At 46.0% G+C, this 23,265-nt stretch overlaps 1 protein-coding gene across 1 annotated transcript in view; it reads right to left on the bottom strand.

Moving 5' to 3' along the window:
* Positions 1–23,265, bottom strand: part of LOC124719992 (sodium/potassium/calcium exchanger 3) — a 684,419-nt gene that overhangs the window by 603,633 nt on the left and 57,521 nt on the right. The gene's annotated exons all lie outside the window — the stretch shown is intronic.

Genomic DNA, 23,265 nt, shown 5'->3' with positions numbered 1-23,265 from the left:
GGGGGTGCGATGGGGAGGTTCCCTTGTTAGATCTACTTAAACCTAACTAACCTAAGGACAGCACACAACACCCAGCCATCACGAGGCAGAGAAAATCCCTGACCCTGCCGGGAATCGAACCCGGGAACCCGGGCGTGGCAAGCGAGAACGTTACCGCACGACCACGAGATGCGGGCTCTTTTATTGGGCTACGAGCGAGAAAATGGTGAGAAAAGTTTTGAAATTATGTTTAAAGTTCGTCGTTATCAAACAATGGACAAGTATAGCGTACGTAATGTGGGCTAATTTTTTTGAACCAAAACCCATATTCTCACACTCACATAGCTCAATGTTTATGACGTAGTCTCTCCTTAACAGTGAGTCGCTTTCATATAATTTTGCAGATATTTTCAGCGGCATATGTGGGTACTGTCTGCAAAAAATGTTGCGATTAGATGTAGTGGCAAAGAAGTAATACATTAGAGCCGCAGGTCTAATGTTGAAGTTTTACTGGACAGCGAAAATGTAGTAATTAATACAGTTTTTTATTTTAATTATTTTCTGTGGGGATCGGGGGAATATCAGCGAGAAATATTTCAGAAAGATTCTGAATTATGTATAAAGTTTGTTGGGAGTCGCTAAGTGGTGTCATTATCAAATACTCATAAATATGGTCTGGGTAATTTCCGCGCTGTGAGTTAGTGCTGCCTGAAGACAATGTACGCAGATTGTGACTCCAGTACTTGACTCTTTATGTTAAACTTTTAACGTAAGATTGTATCTCTTAATGTGTACATTCTGACACCATTTTATACTTTTCATATTCGATCATCAATTGTGCGAAACACTGAAAATTTTTTTTCCTCCCCTTGAAGTCCTTATACAGGGTGTTACAAAAAGGTACGTCCAAACTTTCAGGAAACATTCCTCACACACAAATAAAGAAAAGATGTTATGTGGACATGTGTTCGGAAACGCTTAATTTCCATGTTAGAGCTCATTTTAGTTTCGTCAGTATTTACTGTACTTCCTCGATTCACCGCCAGTTGGCCCAATTGAAGGAAGGTAATGCTGACTTCGGTGCTTGTGTTGACATGCGACTCATTGCTCTACAGTACTAGCATCAAGCACATCAGTACGTAGCATCAACAGGTTAGTGTTCATCACGAACGTGGTTTTGCAGTCAGTGCAATGTTTACAAATGCGGAGTTGGCAGATGCCCATTTGGTGTACGGATTAGCACGGGGCAATAGCCGTGGCGCGGTACGTTTGTATCGAGACAGATTTCCAGAACGAAGGTGTCCCGACAGGAAGACGTTCGAAGCAATTGATCGGCGTCTCAGGGAGCACGGAACATTCCAGCCTACGACTGGCGACTGGGGAAGACCTAGAACGACGAGGACACCTGCAATGGACGAGGCAATTCTTCGTGCAGTTGAAGATAACCCTAATGTCAGCGTCAGAGAAGTTGCTGCTGTACAAGGTAACGTTGACCACGTCACTGTATGGAGAGTGCTACGGGAGAACCAGTTGTTTCCGTACCGTGTACAGCGTGTGCAGGCACTATCAGCAGCTGATTGGCCTCCACGGGTACACTTCTGCGAATGGTTCATCCGACAATGTGTCAATCCTCATTTCAGTGCAAATGTTCTCTTTACGGATGAGGCTTCATTCCAACGTGATCAGATTGTAAATATTCACAATCAGCATGTGTGGGCTGACGAGAATCCGCACGCAATTGTGCAATCACGTCAACAACACAAATTTTCTGTGAACATTTGGGCAGGCATTGTTGGTGATGTCTCGATTGGGCCCCACGTTCTTCCACCTACGCTCAATGGAGCACGTTATCATGATTTCATACGGGATACTCTACCTGTGCTGCTAGAACATGTGCCTTTACAAGTTCGACACATGTGGTTCATGCACGATGGAGCTCCTGCACATTTCAGTCGAAGTGTTCGTAGGCTTCTCAACAAAAGATTCGGTGACCGATGGATTGGTAGAGGCGGACGAATTCCATGGCCTCCACGCTCTCCTGACCTCAACCCTCTTTCATTTATGGGGGCATTTGAAAGCTCGTGTCTACGCAACCCCGGTACCAAATGTAGAGACTCTTCGCGCTCGTATTGTGGACGGCTGTGATACAATACGCCATTCTCCAGGGCTGCATCAGCGCATCAGGGATTCCGTGCGACGGAGGGTGGATGCACGTATCCTCGCTAACGGAGGACATTTTGAACATTGCCTGTAACAAACTTTTTGAAGTCACGCTGGTACGTTCTGTTGCTGTGTGTTTCCTTTCCATGATTAATGTGATTTGAAGGGAAGTAATAAAATGAACTCTAACATGGAAAGTAAGCGTTTCCGGGCACACGTCCACATAACATATTTTCTTTCTTTGTGTGTGAGGAATGTTTCCTGAAAGTTTGACCGTACCTTTTTGTAACAACCTGTATAAGCAACGCGCAACGGGAACTAAATGACCAGTTGACCATTTTATTTGTTCGACACAGATGGCGTCCCTCCTTAAACAAGTACTTTTGGAGAAAAGTGTTTTGTGATGCACACTTCTGGAAAGCGTGCAACTCTCAGAAATGTTGTATCGGACGGACAAACAGTATTGCGGTATTTGCATGAACTGCGCGTGTTTTCTCCGTATGGGCGGAAAAGTTTAACAGTGGCTGCAAAATCACTATCCAGCGAATCACATCTAGATTTTCATGCATACTGTGCAAATCACACTAAGTGCCTGGCAGAAGGTTCAGGCCACCTTTAAATAATTCTCTATTGCTCCAATTTCGAACATCGTACGGGAAAAAACGGACGCCTGTATCTATCCTGCAAGCTCTGATTTTCGATATTTTATTAAGATGATAGTTTCTCCCACTGTATGTCGGCGTGAACAAAATATTTTCTCAATCGTCGGAGTAAGGTGGTGATCGAAATTTCGTGAGATCCTGCCGCAACGGAGAAAGCCTTTCATTTAATAACGTCCACTCCAAATCATGTGTAATGTGTCTTCACCATTCCTCGATAATGCGAAACATGCTGCTCTTCTTTGAACTTTTTCGATGTACTCCGTCAGTCCTATCTGGTAAGGATCCCACACCGCGCAGCAGTATTCGAAAAGAGGACGGACAAGCGTAGTGTAGGCAGTCTCCTTAGTAGGTCTGTTACATTTTCCAAGTGTCCTGCCAATAAAACGCAGTCTTTGGTTAGCGTTCCCCACAACATTTTCTATGTGTTCTTTCCAGTTTAAATTGTTCGTAATTGTAACTCTTACGTATTTAGTTGCATTTACCGGCCTTAGGTTTTAATGATTCACCATTTAACCGAAGTTTAAAGGAATCCTTTTAGCACTCGTGTGCATGACCCCACACTTTCCGTTGTGTAGGGTCAACTGCCAATATTTGCACCATTCAGATATCTTTTCTGAATCGTTTTGAAATTTTTTTAGATCTTCTGACGACTTTAATAGTCGATTAACGAGAGGGTCATCTGCAAACAACCTAAGACGGCTGCTCAGATTGTCTCCCAAAGCTGGCCGTGGTGGCCGAGCGGTTCTAGGCGCTTCAGTTTGGAACCGAGCGACCGCTACGGTCGCAGGTTCGAATCCTGCCTCGGGCATGGATGTGTGTGATGTCCTTAGGTTAGTTAGGTTTAAGTAGTTCTAAGTTCTAGGGGACTGATGACCTCAGATGTTAAGTCGTATAGTGCTCAGAGCCATCTGAACCATTTTTTTGTACCCCAAATCGTTTATATAGATAAGGAACAGCAGAGGGCCTATAAAACTACTTTGGAGAACGCCAGAAATCTCTTCTGTTTCCCTCTATGACTTTCGGTCGGTTACTATTAACTGTGAACTCTTTGACAGGAAACCACGAATCCAGTCGCATTACTGCGACTAGATTCCGTAAGCACGGAATTTGACTACAAGCCTCTTGGCGTGGAATTAGCGTTACCACAACTCATTCCGCCATTCAAAAGAAACTGAAGTAACGTTATGTGGTTCGGCTGGATATTTCACGTTTTCACCGAGCTCCAAAATAAAATAAATAAAAAAAAAAAAATTGGTTCAAATGGCTCTAAGCACTATGGGACTTAACATCTGAGATCATCAGTCCCATAGACTTTGAAACGTCCCATTAGAAAAATTATAAATGACTGTGCTGATAAACCTCTTATGTTATTTGATTTTCAAACAGCTGAGCAAAACTGAACGTACTCAGACATTTCTCTCTTTACTTGTTCTGATCAATAGTAAACTGACACACAATATATATATATATATATATATATATATATATATATATATATATATTTTTATTTATTTATTTATTTTTTTTTTTTTGGCGCAACGCAATCTGACTTTCAAAAATCCCTACAAAAGAATGGCCCTGACTAACAATAACCTATACCTTACATGAATCACTTACCTCACAAAAATCTTCGTTACTCGAACTACTGCAATACAGCGAACGCCAATACTGCCAGCTAAATAAAAGATTCAAACTACTGAAGACACTAACTACTGATAGGGATAGTTAGCAAATGAAAGATGTTGATAGAGAACAAATAATGTATTTACCTTAACAGTGTTATATATACGCTCCTGGAAATGGAAAAAAGAACACATTGACACCGGTGTGTCAGACCCACCATACTTTCTCCGGACACTGCGAGAGGGCTGTACAAGCAATGATCACACGCACGGCACAGCGGACACACCAGGAACCGCGGTGTTGGCCGTCGAATGGCGCTAGCTGCGCAGCATTTGTGCACCGCCGCCGTCAGTGTCAGCCAGTTTGCCGTGGCATACGGAGCTCCATCGCAGTCTTTAACACTGGTAGCATGCCGCGACAGCGTGGACGTGAACCGTATGTGCAGTTGACGGACTCTGAGCGAGGGGGTATAGTGGGCATGCGGGAGGCCGGGTGGACGTACCGCCGAATTGCTCAACACGTGGGGCGTGAGGTCTCCACAGTACATCGATGTTGTCGCCAGTGGTCGGCGGAAGGTGCACGTGCCCGTCGACCTGGGACCGGACCGCAGCGACGCACGGATGCACGCCAAGACCGTAGGATCCTACGCAGTGCCGTAGGGGACCGCACCGCCACTTCCCAGCAAATTAGGGACACTGTTGCTCCTGGGGTATCGGCGAGGACCATTCGCAACCGTCTCCATGAAGCTGGGCTACGGTCCCGCACACCGTTAGGCCGTCTTCCGCTCACGCCCCAACATCGTGCAGCCCGCCTCCAGTGGTGTCGCGACAGGCGTGAATGCAGGGACGAATGGAGACGTGTCGTCTTCAGCGACGAGAGTCGCTTCTGCCTTGGTGCCAATGATGGTCGTATGCGTGTTTGGCGCCGTGCAGGTGAGCGCCACAATCAGGACTGCATACGACCGAGGCACACAGGGCCAACACCCGGCATCATGGTGTGGGGAGCGATCTCCTACACTGGCCGTACACCACTGGTGATCGTCGAGGGGACACTGAATAGTGCACGGTACATCCAAACCGTCATCGAACCCATCGTTCTACCATTCCTAGACCGGCAAGGGAACTTGCTGTTCCAACAGGACAATGCACGTCCGCATGTATCCCGTGCCACCCAACGTGCTCTAGAAGGTGTAAGTCAACTACCCTGGCCAGCGAGATCTCCGGATCTGTCCCCCATTGAGCATGTTTGGGACTGGATGAAGCGTCGTCTCACGCGGTCTGCACGTCCAGCACGAACGCTGGTCCAACTGAGGCGCCAGGTGGAAATGGCATGGCAAGCCGTTCCACAGGACTACATCCAGCATCTCTACGATCGTCTCCATGGGAGAATAGCAGCCTGCATTGCTGCGAAAGGTGGATATACACTGTACTAGTGCCGACATTGTGCATGCTCTGTTGCCTGTGTCTATGTGCCTGTGGTTCTGTCAGTGTGATCATGTGATGTATCTGACCCCAGGAATGTGTCAATAAAGTTTCCCCTTCCTGGGACAATGAATTCACGGTGTTCTTATTTCAATTTCCAGGAATATATATATATATATATATATATATATATATATATATATATATATATATATATATATATATAAAGTTCATGACTTCCAGTCTTACAAATTTACTCTTTCTGATGGACACACGTCCAGATCCTCCGCTCTCAAAACTCCGCCATCTCTCTCCCCACATCCACCACTGCTGGCGGCTCACCTCCAACTGCGCAACGCTACGCGCTGTTCACATCCAACTGCCCAACATTGCAATAGCGAATATTACAACAATGCAAACCAGCCACAGACTACATCTACATCTACATCTACATTGATACTCCGCAAGCCACCCAACGGTGTGTGGCGGAGGGCACTTTACGTGCCACTGTCTTTACCTCCCTTTCCTGTTCCAGTCGCGTATGGTTCGCGGGAAGAACGACTGTCTGAAAGCCTCCGTGCGCGCTCTAATCTCTCTAATTTTACATTCGTGATCTCCTCGGGAAGTATAAGTAGGGGGAAGCAATATATTCGATACCTCATCCAGAAACGCACCCTCTCGAAACCTGGCGAGCAAGCTACACCGCGATGCAGAGCGCCTCTCTTGCAGAGTCTGCCACTTGAGTTTATTAAACATCTCCGTAACGCCATCACGCTTACCAAATAACCCTGTGACGAAACGCGCCGCTCTTCTTTGGATCTTCTCTATCTCCTCCGTCAACCCGACCTGGTACGGATCCCACACTGATGAGCAATACTCAAGTATAGGTCGAACGAGTGTTTTGTAAGCCACCTCCTTTGTTGATGGACTACATTTTCTAAGCACTCTCCCAATGAATCTCAACCTGGTACCCGCCTTACCAACAATTAATTTTATGTGATCATTCCACTTCAAATCGTTCCGTACGCATACTCCCAGATATTTTACAGAAGTAACTGCTACCAGTGTTTGTTCCGCTATCATATAATCATACAATAAAGGATCCTTCTTTCTATGTATTCGCAATACATTACATTTGTCTATGTTAAGGGTCAATTGCCACTCCCTGCACCAAGTGCCTATCCGCTGCAGATCTTCCTGCATTTCGCTGCAATTTTCTAATGCTGCAACTTCTCTGTATACTACAGCATCATCCGCGAAAATCCGCATGGAACTTCCGACACTATCTACTAAGTCATTTATATATATTGTGAAAAGCAATGGTCCCATAACACTCCCCTGTGGCACGCCAGAGGTTACTTTAACGTCTGTAGACGTCTCTCCATTGACAACAACATGCTGTGTTCTGTTTGCTAAAAACTCTTCAATCCAGCCACACAGCTGGTCTGATATTCCGTAGGCTCTTACTTTGTTTATCAGGCGACAGTGCGGAACTGTATCGACGCCTTCCGGAAGTCAAGAAAAATAGCATCTACCTGGGAGCCTGTATCTAATATTTTCTGCACACAGCACAGTCAGTGATTTTCATACAGAGCGCGCTACGTGGCGTTACCAACATAAAAACCTAAACAGCCTACTTACATAGCAAACAGCCTACTTACAACTTAGAACTACTTAAACCTAACTAACCTAAGGACATCACACACATCCATGCCCGAGGCAGGACTCGAACGTGCGACCGTAGCAGCGGCAGCGTGGTTCCGGACTGAAGCGCCTAGAACCGCTTGGCCACTGCGGCCGGCTCGCCGACCTCAAAAATCGTTTCAATGGCGAAGGTGATGCATATTTGGACAGGGTTTATATTTTTGATAAAACTTGGATACACCTCTAGGGCCGTAGTCTAAGTGTGGAATTATGGGTGGAAACGGATTAAATAACTGGCCAGTAAGAAACTTCGAGACGCAGCCATCGGCTGGTAAGGTCATGTTAACCATCTTTTGGAGTGCTCACGGTCCAATTTCCTGTGATTGGCTGGAGGAACACCACGCTGTCGACAGTCAACGCTACTCACATGTGTTTGAGAACAGAGAGGAAATGTCCAAGATGGCAAAGGAAAGACGTGCTGTTTCTTCGAGACAACGCTCGACATTACACAATGCCGTCTGCCGGTCCGTCCATGACAAATCATTGTGCCATTATCTTCCAAAAATCTGCGCGCGAAAATGCGTTTTTTCAAGGGGCCGTATCTCGGATGTGTTGATCACGGAGATAAGGGATCTAGTGTTTTAGGTAGTCCTTGGTCTAGTGACCATTTGCGTACCTAGCGGAAGAGCTGCCATACTGTAGATACGATACAGTACAGGGTCAAAATTTAAACATTGCACACTTCTTTCGGCCGCCGGCCGCGGTGGTCTCGCGGTTCTAGGCGCGCAGCCCTGAACCGTGCGACTGCTACGGTTGCAGGTTCGAATCCTGCCTCGGGCATGGATGTGTGTGTGATGTCCTTAGGTTAGTTAGGTTTAAGTACTTCTAAGTTCTAGGGACTGATGACCACAGCAGTTGAGTCCCATAGTGCTCAGAACCATTTGAACCATTTTTTTTTTTTTTTTTTTTTTTTTTTGAACCTTCGGCCCAGGAAAATTGAGCAAATCGATTGCTTCTTTTGCACCAGCTGTGGTCTAGGGTGGATATTAGGCGGCTTATGAAAGCACCATTTATTCATACACGGTTCCTGAAAAAAAAAAAAAAAAAACCATCATTATAGGATGCCAAAAGCACCATTGCTGGGTAGAGCCACTTCTATACTTCTTCGTACATCCATATTTAAATTGGATGAAGGTGGGACACAGCTGGTATTTGTTAAAAATGAAACTCCTTCGGCTGTACTTCAGATTTTATATTTATTTGGCCACTAAAAAATGGCTCTGAGCACTATGGGACTTAACATCTATGGTCATCAGTCCCCTAGAACTTAGAACTACTTAAACCTAACTACCCTAAGGACATCACACAACACTCAGTCATCACGAGGCAGAGAAAATCCCTGTCCCCGCCGGGAATCGAACCCGGGAACCCGGGCGTCGGAAGCGAGAACGCTACCGCACGACCACGAGCTGCGGACTATTTGGCCACTAGTTTCGACGTTGCGTCAACGCCATCTTCAGGCCCGTACACTTTGATGAAATCAATTGTGGGTGGCTCAGTACCAGAAGTCCGCGGTGAGACCAACACGTGTTGGTCTCCCGCGGACTTCCAGTACTGAGCCACCCACAATTGATTTCATCAAAGCATACAGGCCTGAAGATGGCGTTGACGCAGCGTCGAAACTAGCAACCAAATAAATACAAAATCTTAAGTACAGCTGAAAGAGTTTCATTTTTAACAAAAACTTCTACACTTCCTATTCATGGCAGATCATCGAAGGTTTTTGCATGCGTTCTTAAGATGATGTTCTCGGGCAACTTCGAAAATGTTTTCGATATCTTTATCCGCTAACTAGGCCAAGACGTTCAAAGGCAACTTGCTTACGTACGTAAAATACGAATATAAAATCCGGTATGAGGCGCAAATCTAGTTTTAGCTGTTGTAGTCAAGCGTTCTAGGCAAGAATTCCGAACTATGTTTTTACTTAGCGTTTCGCAACCAATGAAACTATATAACCAGATGTGTCGGTATAGTGAGCATTTGAAGCCTATACAGACCGTCTGGAAATTATTCGCCGACCGCGGTGGCCTAACTCTTCTAGGCGCTTCAGTCCGAAACCGCGCGACTGCTACGGTCGCAGGTTCGAATCCTGCCTGGTGCATGGATGTGTGTGATGTCCTTAGGTTAGTTAGGTTGCTGTAGTTCTAGGGGACTGATGACGTCAGATGTTGAGTACGATAGTGCTCAGAGCCATCTTTTGAAATTATTCGATTGAGTCGCCTAGTGGTGTAAGCACCTTACAACCAATTATTTTGTCAAACGAAATTTTTTGTTCTTGCAGACCAGACACCGCATTTCTTGTACACTGTAGGTGTCGCCCAAAAATACACACATCAAGAAACGTTTTGCATTATCTCGGTTCCGAGAGTTTCGGAACCCGTACAGAAAATTGGAATAGACATCAACATAAACATCATTTCCGCCCTTCTTGTTGTTGTTGTTGTGGTCTTCAGTCCTGAGACTGGTTTGATGCAGCTCTCCATGCTACTCTATCCTGTGCAAGCTTTTTCATCTCCCAGTACCTACTGCAACCTACATCCTTCTGAATCTGTTTAGTGTATTCATCTCTTGGTCTCCCTCTACGATTTTTACCCTCCACGCTGGCCTCCAATACTAAACTGGTGATCCCTTGATGCCTCAGAACATGTCCTACCAACCGATCCCCTCTTCTGGTCAAGTTGTGCCACAAACTTCTCTTCTCCCCAATCCTATTCAATACTTCGTCATTAGTTACGTGATCTACCCATCTAATCTTCAGCATTCTTCTGTAGCACCACATTTTGAAAGCTTCTATTCTCTTCTCGTCCAAACTGTTTCTCGTCCATGTTTCACTTCCATACATGGCTACACTCCATACAAATACTTTCAGAAATGACTTCCTGACACTTAAATCAATACTGGATGTTAACAAATTTCTCTTCTTCAGAAACGCTTTCCTTGCCCATCTTATTGCTCATTAAAATCAGACATTGCATGTTGTACCACCACACAGCTAGACCTTCAGACGTGGTGGTCCAGATTGCTGTACACACTGGTACCTCTAATACCCAGTAGCACGTCCTCTTGCATTGATGCATGCCTGTATTCGTCGTGGCATACTATCCAAAAGTTCACCAAGGCAATGTTGGTACAGATTGTCCCACTCGTCAACGGAGATACGGCGTAGATCCGTCAGAGTGGTTGGTGGGTCACGTCGTCCATAAGCAGCCCTTTTCAGTCTGTACCAGGCTTGTTCGGGAGGGTCCATGTAGGGAGAACATGCTGAGCACTCTTGTCGGGCGATGTCGTTATTCTGAAGGAAGTCATTCACAAGATGTGCCCGACGGGGGCGCAGTTGTCGTCCACGAAGACGAGTACGTCGCCAAAATGCTGCCCATACGGTTGCACTATAGGTCGGAGGACGGCATTCACGTATCGTACAGCCGTTACGGCGCCTTCCGTGACCACCAGCGGCGTACGTCGGCCCCACATAATGCCACCCCAAAACAGCAGGGAACCTCCACCTTGCTGCACTCGCTGGACAGTGTGTCTAAGGCATTCAGGCTAACCTCCAGACACGTCTTCGACAACACGAAGTGTAGAGTACCTTCGACGTACAGCCGTGTTTTAAGGGCACCACGGATGACAAGCAAAATTGCTCTGGTATAAAATCAAATGACACCCCCAGACCACAACTCCCAGGTGTTGGGCGACAGGTTGGTATCCTACGAGTGTCTGACCTATGTCGAGATACTTTGCCGATCGTCGGGGTTCAGTTGGTAGTGGGGCTCATCACTGAAGACAGTTCTACTCCAGCCAATGAGATTCCAGGCCCAAGAGGTGTCTGGAGACTCCCCAGACAGCGGTGGGAACCAACCTGACTGACACTCGCTATACTGCCCGACAACCTGGAGCAATGGTCTGGCGTGCCATTAGAGTTCATACCGAGTCCCCATTGGTAGTCATCCGCGGTGCCGTTACAAGGGGTACGTCGACAATATTCTACGCCCCACTTTAATGCTCTCCATAGCACACCATCAAGGGATCCAACCAGCTGAGGATTTAACGATCTAATGAGCCAGTTACACACAATTTGGCTCGATATACCTCAGAAGGACATCCAAGAACTCTGTCAAACAATTCAACACCGAGGAACTGCTCCCATAAGTGTCAGAGGTGGACCAACGCGTTATTGATCTGTTCAAGTTGTGGAACTTTTTTCTCTTGAATAAATCATCCATCTTTTAATCATTTGTTTGTATGTACACGTCACATCTACTGATTTCTGACCCTTTGGAGTAATTCCTTTGTGATGTATTCTCACTTTTTTTTTATTTTTTTTAAATTGTGGTAAGGTATTATGGGACCAAACTGCTGAGGTCATTGGTCCCTACGCTTACACACTACTTAATCTAACTTGAACTAAGTTACATTAAGGAGGACACACACACATAACCATGCCAGAGGGGCCGGCTGCTGTGGCCGAGCGGTTCTAGGCGCTTCAGTCCGGCACCACGGTGCTGCTACAGTCACAGGTTCGAATCCTGCCTCGGGCGTGGATGTGTGTGCTGTCCTTAGGTTAGTTAGGTTTAAGTAGTTCTAAGTTCTAGGGGACTGATGACCTCAGATGTTAAGTCCCATAGTGCTCAGAGGCAATTGAACCATGACCGAGGGAGGACTCGAACCTCACATGGTGGGAGCCACGCGGGCTGTCACACGCCTTAGACCGAGCGGCTACCACACGCAACTCTCTTTTCTTCCTTAGAATTTAAAAAATTTGTCAAAACTTTACTGATGTACAGGATTCGTTTTACGAGGGTTGTCCAGAATGTAAGTTCCGATCGGTCGCGAAATAAAAACCACAGTGACAACCAGAAACGTTTTATGTGCAACAGTTAGGTACACCTTCCACCTACTTCTCTAGATAGTCGCCGCTCCAACTTCATGTTCTGTCGTAGTGTTGTGTCAACTTTCCAATATCCTCGTCATAGAAGGCAGCCACCTGTGCTGTCGTCCAGTTATCTGCACCGGTCTGCAGCTCGTTGTCTGTGGAGAAATTTTGTCTTCATAGCCAGCGGTTCCTGTAAGCAGAGATGAGACTCAGGGGAGCCAATTACGGACTGTATTGTGCGTTATCAAAGCCTTCTCATCGGAAACGCTGCAGGAGCGTCTTCATTGCCCCTGCAGTGTGCAGCCGAGAAATGGCACGAAGAAGGAACTGCTCGACAGCAGTGTTATGTGGGCTGCATGACACAGGCGAAATATCTAACCAGGTCCTCATACGTGGCGGAAGACGCTATTCCCTACGCATCTTCACGTGCTCACTGTTCACTCAAAACTGAAAAGAGCGACGCGGCGCAATCGACGGACATCCGTCTGCGCAAAGCTTTACCGGATTTACCCAGTGGTTTCCATTTCGCGACCCATGGGAACTTACTTTTTGGACAACAATCGCATATCAGCGGCACACCGTACTGTAAGACGGAAAATACAGCAACCACTGCAAATAAGGCGAAAATGCTCTCCTTTAAAAGACTGCCACAGAAAATTGCTTATGCGGGTGGTCCATTGATAGTGACTGGGCAAAAAGAGTCACGAAATAAGAATAAAACGAAAAAACTACGAAGAACGAAACTCGTCTAGCTCGAAGGGGGAAACCAGATGGCGCTATGGTTAGCCCGCTAGATGGCGCTGCCATAGGTCAAACGGATATCAACTGCGTTTTTTTTTAAATAGGAACCCCGATTTTTTAATTACATATACGTGTAGTATGTAAAAAACTTTGAGGTTCGCCGATGACATTGTAATTCTGTCAGAGACAGCAAAGGACTTGGAAGAGCAGTTGAATGGAATGGACAGTGTCCTGAAAGGAGGATATAAGATGAACATCAACAAAAGCAAAACAAGGATAATAGAATGTAGTCTAATTAAGTCGGGTGATGCTGAGGGAATTAGATTAGGAAATGAGACACTTAAAGCAGTAAAGGAGTTTTGCTATTTGGGGAGCAAAATAACTGATGATGGTCGAAGTAGAGAGGATATAAAATGTAGGCTGGCAATGGCAAGGAAAGCGTTTCTGAAGAAGAGAAATTTGTTAACATCCAGTATTGATTTAAGTGTCAGGAAGTCATTTCTGAAAGTATTCGTATGGGGTGTAGCCATGTATGGAAGTGAAACATGGACGATAAATAGTTTGGACAAGAAGAGAATAGAAGCTTTCGAAATGTGGTGCTACAGAAGAATGCTGAAGATTAGATGGGTAGATCACATAACTAATGAGGAAGTATTGAATAGGATTGGGGAGAAGAGAAGTTTGTGGCACAACTTGACCAGAAGAAGGGATCGGTTGGTAGGACATGTTCTGAGGCATCAAGGGATCACCAATTTAGTATTGGAGGGCAGCGTGGAGGGTAAAAATCGTAGAGGGAGACCAAGAGATGAATACACTAAGCAGATTCAGAAGGATGTAGGTTGCAGTAGGTACTGGGATATGAAAAAGCTTGCACAGGATAGAGTAGCATGGAGAGCTGCATCAAACCACTCTCAGGACTGAAGACCACAACAACAACATGTAAAAAAATATGAATGTTTCAGTTGGACCACTTTTTTCGCTTTGTGATAGATGGCGTTGTAATAGTCACAAACGTGGTATCACGCAACATTCCGCCAGTGCGGACGGTATTTGCTTCGTGATACATTACCCCTGTTAAAAAATTGGTTCAAATGGCTCTGAGCACTATGGGACTTAACATCTTAGGTCATCAGTCCCCTAGAACTTAGAACTACTTAAACCTAACTAACCTAAGGACAGCACACACATCCATGCTCGAGGCAGGATTCGAACCTACGACCGTAGCAGTCCCGCGGTTCCGGACTGCAGCGCCTAGAACCGCACGGCCACCGCGGCCGGCGACCCCTGTTAAAATGGACCGTTTACTAATTCCGAAAAAGGTCGATATCGTATTGATGTATCGCTATTGTGAGCAAAATGCCCAACGGGCGTGTGCTATGTATGCTGCTCGGTATCCTGGACGACATCATCCAAGTGTCCAGACCGTTCGCCCGATAGTTACGTTATTTAAGGAAACAGGAAGTGTTCAGCCACATGTGTGAAACGTCAACCACGACCTGCAACAAATGATGATGCCCAAGTAGGTGTTTTAGCTGCTGTCGCGGCTAATCCACACATCAGTAGCAGACAAATTGCGCGAGAATCGGGAATCTCAAAAACGTCGGTGTTGAGAATGTTACATCAACATCGATTGCACCCGTACCATATTTCTATCCACCAGGAATTGCATGGCGACGACTTTGAACGTCGTGTACAGTTCTGCCACTGGGCACAAGAGAAATTACGGGACGATGACAGACTTTTTGCCCGCGTTCGATTTAGCGACGAAGCGTCATTCACCAACAGCGGTAACGTAAACCGGCATAATATGCACTATTGGGCAGCGGAAAATCCACGATGGCTGCGACAAATGGAACATCAGCGACCTTGGCGGTTTAAGGTATGGTGTGGTATTATTGGAGGAAGGATAATTGGCCCCCATTTTATCGATGGCAGACTAAATGGTGCAGTGTATGCTGATTTCCCACGAAATGTTTTACCGATGTTACTACAAGATGTTTCACTGCATGACAGAATGGCGATGTACTTCCAACATGATGGATGTCCGGCACATAGCTGGCGTGCGGTTGAAGCGGTATTGAATAGCATATTTCGTGACAGGTGGATTGGTCGTCGAAGCACCATACCGTGGCCCGCACGTTCACCGGATCTGACGTCCCCGGATTTCTTTCTGTGGGGAAAGTTGAAGAATATTTGCTATCGTGATCCACCGACAACGCCTGACAACATGCGTCAGCGCATTGTCAATGCATGTGCGAACATTACGGAAGGCGAACTACTCGCTGTTGAGAGGAATGTCGTTACACGTATTGCCAAATGCATTGAGGTTGACGGACATCATTTTGAGCATTTATTGCATTAATGTTGTATTTACAGGTAATCACGCTGTAACAGTATCCGTTCTCAGAAATTATAAGTTCACAAAGGTACATGTATCACATTGGAACAACAGAAATAAAATGTTCAAACGTACCTACGTCCTGTATTTTTATTTAAAAAACCTACCTGTTACCAACTGTTCGTCTAAAATTGTGAGCCATGTGTTTGTGACTATATAAGCCCCATCTATCGCCAAGCGAAAAAAGTGGTCCAGCTAAAACATTCGTATTTATTTACCTACTACACGAATATGTAATAAAAATGTGGGTTGCTATTGAAAAAAACGCAGCTGATATCCGTTTGACGTATGGCAGCGCCATCTAGCGGGCCAACCATAGCGCCGTCTGGTTTCCCCTTGCAAGCTAGGCGAGTTTCGTTCTTCGTAGTTTTCTCGTTCGACGCTTATTTCGTGAGATATTTGGCCCGGTCACGATCAATGGACCACCCTGCATAACTGGCTGTTTCCTCATTCCACTATCCTCAGCAAAAATTTTGGTATGCGAAGATACACTTTTTTGCTGAACGGGAGTAGGAGAGAGATATGGTGAACAGAGGGGAGACAGTGTCAGTGGGAGAGAGAGAGAAAGAGAGAGAGAGAGAGAGAGAGAGAAAGAGAGAGAGAGAGAGAGAGTGAGAGAAAGAAAGGAGGCACTGACAGAGGGGCTGAGAAAGCGTCAGTGGAAAGGAAAGAGATATGAATGAAGAGGGTGGCAGCCAAAGGCAGAGGAGATAGTAATGGTCAGTGTGAGACAATGGCGTTAAAAGTAGAAGAGGGACGGATGGAGATAGTAGCAAAAAAGAGAGTAAACAGTAGAAAGGAAAAGGAGACATGGGTAGACACCATGCACAGGCTTTGGGGGGGTGGGTGCCTGTCTGGTCCCCGGCTATGGAGGTGGCGTTTAACACGAAAATAGCTGCCCTCTTATTTCCATCCCCTGTACCCATATGTTAAAGCTTCCAGATTTAGGGCTCAAAGCCCCGAGCAAACCACTCCCAAGGCGATGTGTGGCGAAGAGACAGTGATGATTGAAGAGAAAGTCAGCAAACTGTAAGCGAGAAAGAATCGTACAGAGACTATGGGATTGAAAAATAATGGGACAAAGACAACAGCAGTGGAACAGAGAGGCAGTGAAAGTGGCAGAGAAGGAGACAGTGGTAAACAGCCTTTACAGATTGAGCAAATTCCACAATATTTCCTTGGAGCAACTGTCCGACAGCTTCAGGAGGTTGAATCTTGACTGTGACTAGGTGGCATGCTGATGTCGGCAAGGTACTTAGCCACCAGTAAGGTTCAACCACCTGAGGTGTGTCGTACCTAGTCACCAGCAAGGTTCAACTGCCTGTGGTCAGTCGTACCTAGCCACCAGTAAGGTTGAACCACCTGAGGTCAGTCATACCAAGCCACCAGAAAGGTTCAACCACCTGAGGTCAGTCATACCTAGTCACTAGCAAGGTTCAACCACCTTAGGTCAGTCATACCTAGTCACTAGCAAGGTTTAACCGCCTGAGGTCAGTCGTATCTAGTCACCAGAAAGGTTCAACCACCTGAGGTCAGTCGTACCTAGCCACCAGCAAGGTTCAACCACATGAGGTCAGTTGTACCTAGCCACCAGTAAAGTTCAACCACCTGAGGTCAGCCATACCTAGTCACTAGCAAGGTTCAACTGCCTGAGGTCAGTCGTACCTAGCCACCAGTAAAGTTCAACTACCTGAGGTCAGCCATACCTAGTCACTAGCAAGGTTCAACCACCTGAGGTCAGTTGTACCTAGCCACCAGTAAAGTTCACCCACCTGAGGTCAGTCATACCTAGTCACCAGAAAGGTTCAACCACCTGAGGTCAGTTATAGCAAGCCACCAGAAAGGTTCAACACCTGAGGTCAGTCATACCTAGTCACTAGCAAGGTTCAACTGCCTGAGGTCAGTCGTACCTAGCCACCAGTAAAGTTCAGCCACCTGAGGTCAGCCATACCTAGTCACTAGCAAGGTTCAACCACCTGAGGTCAGTCATACCTAGTCACCAGAAAGGTTCAACCACCTGAGGGCAGTTATACCAAGCCACCAGAAAGGTTCAACACCTGTCATACCTAGTCACTAGCAAGGTTCAACTGCCTGAGGTCAGCCGTACCTAGCCACCAGTAAAGTTCAACTACCTGAGGTCAGCCATACCTAGTCATTAGCAAGGTTCAACCACCTGAGGTCAGTCATACCTAGTCACCAGAAAGGTTCAACCACCTGAGGTCAGTTATACCAAGCCACCAGAAAGGTTCAACACCTGAGGTCAGTCATACCTAGTCACTAGCAAGGTTCAACTGCCTGAGGTCAGTCGTACCTAGCCACCAGTCAGGTTCAACCACCTGAGGTCAGCCATACCTAGTCACTAGCAAGGTTCAACCACCTGAGGTCAGTCATACCTAGTCACCAGAAAGGTTCAACCACCTGAGGTCAGTTATACCAAGCCACCAGAAAGGTTCAACACCTGAGGTCAGTCATACCTAGTCACTAGCAAGGTTCAACTGCCTGAGATCAGTCGTACCTAGCCACCAGTCAGGTTCAACCACCTGAGGTCAGTCGTACCTAGCCATCAGTAAGGTTCAACCACCTGAGGTCAGTCATACCTAGTCACCAGCAAGGTTCAACCACCTGAAAATGTGGGACAGTTGCTCCGACGAAATATTGTGGAATTTCCACAACGTGATCCAGCAGCGTACTCGTGAAGAGTACTTACAACACATCAGCCAGGCAAGGCTGAAAAGTTAAAAAGGAACAGTGGTGAGGGAGACCGAGAAAAAGGGCAGAAGATAGTGATACCAGCAGAGCCAGGCTGGGGATTTTATGTTTTATGATTGTCGATGATGATGTTTGGTTTGTTCAGAGCTCAACTGCGCGGCCATCGGCGCCCGTACGGAGTCCCAATTGTTACACGGTCCAATCTATCCACTGGTACGAATGATGCTGCTGATGACGACAACACAAACACCCATGTCCGCGGCAGAGGAAAGACCCCGACCCGACGGAGAATAGAACCCAGGACCCCGTGATCCAGAGGCAGCAACGGTAGCTACCAGACCACGAGCTGCGGACGTAGTGATCGTGATTTGGTTTTCATGTGGGAGGACTGTCGAGTCGTTTTACAAACAGGTTAAAATGTTCTTCCGGGTTAGATTCGAACCAGAGATCTATGGACATCGTCTTACAAAATTCGACAGTTTACCGCTCTAAAAAACAACGCAGCTCGCAAATAACTGACGTGTAGTTGGGTAAAACGACAATTTGCACAATGAGTTCAATGTCGTTGAATGACGCTGTCCTTTGTTGTGACTGTGGGAGGCCGCGCGGGATTAGCCGAGCGGTCCAAGGCGCTGCAGTCATGGACTGTGCGGCTGGTCCCGGCGGACGTTCGAGTCCTCCCTCGACCATGGGTGTGTGTGTGTGTGTGTGTGTGTCCTTAGGATAATTTAGGTTAACTAGTGTCTAAGCTTAGGGACTGACGACCTTAGCAGTTAAGTCCCATAAGATTGCACACACTTTTTTTTATTTTTTATTTTTTTTATTTTTTATTTATTTATTTTTTTAACTGTGGGAGAGCATATCTCGGAGATCAGTTAATGTTAACTTCAGAATTCAACACAGTCCTACTTAAGTTAATGAACTTGTGTCTGGACGTGTCGGCTATTTGCCGGTACGGTGCAACCGCATTTTACGCATCCTCTTATTCCCTGAAACACTCAAGAACCACTTTTCAGGAGCTTTTGTACATGTATTTGTACAGTGTGGCACTACATACCGTTTGCAGCCCATTTTCCGAACGTAATTTCCAGAAACGAGACGTCACTGCGGACTAGCATTGTGGCAGTAGCAGCGGCGAGCCAGCAAGTGACGTCAGAGGTAGCACGTGACTCGAGTGGAGCGTTTTAGCGGACTTTCAAATCATCTGAATCTCATTTCCGTTTTTATAAGAGAATACTGAAATTCAAGTAAGACAATTTCCACGAAAGAGTCAAATACCGTATTGCCGTTGGCCTCTCCCTGATGCCGTTCCCCAACCGCCAGCTATTTCTGTCTTCGGAATCCTACTCTCCTACCCTGGTGTGGAAAGGGGACTTACCCGTACTCCTTTAAAGGCACCTTCACATTGCAAACTCGGTTGACAACTCCTTTTCAACTCGAAGTTTGACTTAGTTTTCAATTGTTGTAATAGTCGTTTGAAGTCCCGAGTCCGATCAACAGGGAAGTTTTGCCTCGAGTCTGTAGTATATGGTCAGTGAGCAAAAACAGGACAGAGTTGTGTGACATACGGCGCATTTGCCGTGTCGTCTGCTGTGTTTCTTTCTTCGTCGTCTGTATTTCTTTCGACAATGGCAACCCACGAGTCGTCAAGAGATCCAACAATTCAGCTTTTGTTAGAAATCGAAATGAGGAGACCTCTGTAGCGTCCTTCTGATTCTGCATGTTGTTGTTGTTGTTGTGGTCTTCAGTCCTGAGACTGGTTTGATGCAGCTCTCCATGCTACTCTATCCTGTGCAAGTTTCTTCATCTCCCAGTACCTACTGCAACCCACATCCTTCTGAATCTGCTTAGTATATTCATCTGTTGGTCTGCCTCAACGATTTTTACCCTCCACGCTGCCCTCCAGTACTAAATTGGTGATCCCTTGATGCCTCAGAACATGTCCTACCAACCGATCCCTTCTTCTAGTCAAGTTGTGCCACAAACTCCTCTTCTCCCCAATCCTTTTCAGTACCTCCTCATTAGTTATGTGATCTACCCACCTAATCTTCAGCATTCTTCTGTAGCACTATATTTCGAAAACTTCTATTCTCTTCTTCTCCAAACTAGTTATCATCCGTGTTTCACTTCCATACATGGCTACACTCCATACACATACTTTCAGAAACGACTCCCTGACACTTAAATCTATACACGATGTTAACAAATTTCTCCTCTTCAGAAACGATTTCCTTGCCATTGCCAGTCTACATTTTATATCTTCTCTACTTCGACAATCATCAGTTCTTTTGCTCCCCAAATAGCAAAACTCCTTTACTACTTTAAGTGTCTCATTTCCTAATCTAATTCCCTCAGCATCACCCGACTTAATTCGACTACATTCCATTATCCTCGTTTTGCTTTTGTTGATGTTCATCTTATATCCTCCTTTCAATACACTGTCCATTCCGTTCAACTGCTCTTCCAAGTCCTTAGCTGTCTCTGACAGAATTACAATGTCATCGGCGAACCTCAAACTTTTTATTTCTTCTCCACGGAGTTTAATACCTACTCCGAATTTTTCTTTTGTTTCCTTTACTCCTTGCTCAATATACAGATTGAATAACATCGGGGAGAGGCTAAAACCCTCTCTTACTCCCTTCCGAACCACCGCTTCCCTGCACGGTAGTGCTAACTCTGCAAGAGAATAATACCACAGGTGCTTCCCGACTCGACGATTAGCTGATCGCTGGGTGTTTACCAAAGTGCTTATCACTTTGAGTGCAACAACAGGCTCTCTTCAAAGTAGGCGCTTTTCGTCCGAGCGTGCACGTCAACAAACTTTGCAAGAACTGGAAGAAATTATCGCAAGTGTTGACCATACGAAGAATATCCCTGCGTATGCATGTCCCAAAGACACCTGTATGGGAAACGTTGTTGTTGTTGTGGTCTTCAGTCCAGAGACTGCTTTGATGCAGCTCTCCATGCTACTCTATCCTGTGCAAGCTTCTTCATCTCCCAGTACCTACTGCAACCTACATCCTTCTGAATCTGCTTAGTGTATTCATCTCTTGGTCTCCCTGTACGATTTTTACCCTCCACGCTGCCCTCCAATACTAAATTGATTGGTGATCCCTTGATGCCTCAGAACATGTCCTACCAACCGGTCCCTTCTTCTTGTCAAGTTGTGCCACAAACTCCTCTTCTCCCCAATTCTATTCAATACCTCCTCATTAGGTAGGGTACGCCGGCCGAAGTGGCCGTGCGGTTAAAGGCGCTGCAGTCTGGAACCGCAAGACCGCTACAGTCGCAGGTTCGAATCCTGCCTCGGGCATGGATGTTTGTGATGTCCTTAGGTTAGTTAGGTTTAACTAGTTCTAAGTTCTAGGGGACTAATGATCTCGGCTGTTGAGTCCCATAGTGCTCAGAGCCATTTTTTGAGGTAGGGTACATTTATTAAATTTGCAACTTCATTCAGATTTATGAAGTTTCGATAATTCTTGAAAACAGACACGGCAAATAGAACAGAACCCTCTCACATGGAGTACGCAATTAACAAATGTTACCGTCTCATATCGGCGGTCGGAGTGGCCGTGTGGTTGTAGGCGCTACAGTCTGGAACCGAGCGACGCTACGGTCACAGGTTCGAATCCTGCCTGGGGCATGGATGTGTGTGATGTCCTTAGGTTAGTTAGGTTTAAGTAGTTCTACGTTCTAGGCGACTGATGACCTCAGAAGTTAAGTCGCATAGTGCTCAGAGCCATTTTGAACCTCTCATATGGGACCGTAAATGTGTTCCTTCCAATGATTTTTTTTTTGTTATATCTCTTCTGCGTACTCTTACAATTGTTTCCACAATGTTTCGTTATCCTACGATCACGCGTTTTTCATGGGGGCCCTCTGAGATAGCGTAAGTTATAACCACCCTATAAATTTCATATCCTGTCTGGATGACTCACGGTCGGTTACTTCGCTGCCCAAATGAAAACAAAAACTCTTCTACTATTTTTAGTGTGTCATTTCGTAATCTAGTTCGTTTAGCGTGACGTTACGAAAATGACTACATCGAAAGGAGCTTGCGACTTTATTGAGGAATTCTTGATACAGCTCGCGCAACTTACCTAGACCGAACAATCAGGGTCGGTGTAGGCTGGGTGGAAGTCATCCTTGTTTCAAGAGAGTCGCCTTGCGATCGCAATAGAAAAAAAAAGGCACTGCCATTGTAAACGGTGTTGCCCATCTGAACTGTTTTTCGATACACAATGATGCTGCTACAGTGGCAGTTGCCTTACCAGCTTTTGTTGTATGGAGGTTGCGGAAGATTATATACCAGAACAATGCGTCCGAATTTTTGTGTGAAAACTCTAAGAACTTTTTCAACAAAACAGACGTCATTAAGATCGTGCATCTTTATTTTTCGTGTCTACAAGTTTATTTCTGAACGTACTCACAACGGTAAAGAAGGCATTTCTCCCAACGAGAGACCGTCGCTATAGAGTGTCTGATTCTGTTGAGGGGGCAACATCACCTCTGCTAGGACAGCATCATCAGTATCAAAGCGAAGTCCTCGAAGGTCTTGTTTACGTGTTGTGTGTGTGTGAAATCTTATGGGACTCGACTGCTAAGGTCATCAGTCCCTAAGCTAACACACTACTTAAACTAAATGATCCTAAGGACAAACACACACACGCATGCCCGAGGGAGGACTCGAACCTCCGCCGGGACCAGCCGCACAGTCCATGACTGCAGCGCCTGAGACCGCTCGGCTAATCCCGCGCGGCCATTACGTGTTGTAAACAGATGGAAACCGGATGGAGCCAAATCGAGACTGTATGGATGTTAGGTGTTGCCATGAACCCAAGGCGTCGGATTATTGCAGCGCTGATGGGCGGTCTTGCATTGTCCGACTGAAGGAGAGGGTATACCATATGCGGAATTTTCGAATTAAACTCTACTACAGCAACACACCCAGATGCACTGGCGGAAAAAATGGCAACATACAAAAACTAATGTAGTGTA

Source organism: Schistocerca piceifrons, chromosome 11, assembly GCF_021461385.2.
Source record: "Schistocerca piceifrons isolate TAMUIC-IGC-003096 chromosome 11, iqSchPice1.1, whole genome shotgun sequence".
NCBI lineage: Eukaryota > Metazoa > Arthropoda > Insecta > Orthoptera > Acrididae > Schistocerca > Schistocerca piceifrons.
Note: the sequence above shows the minus strand (reverse complement) of the source record. Positions and strands in the feature narration are given on the sequence as shown.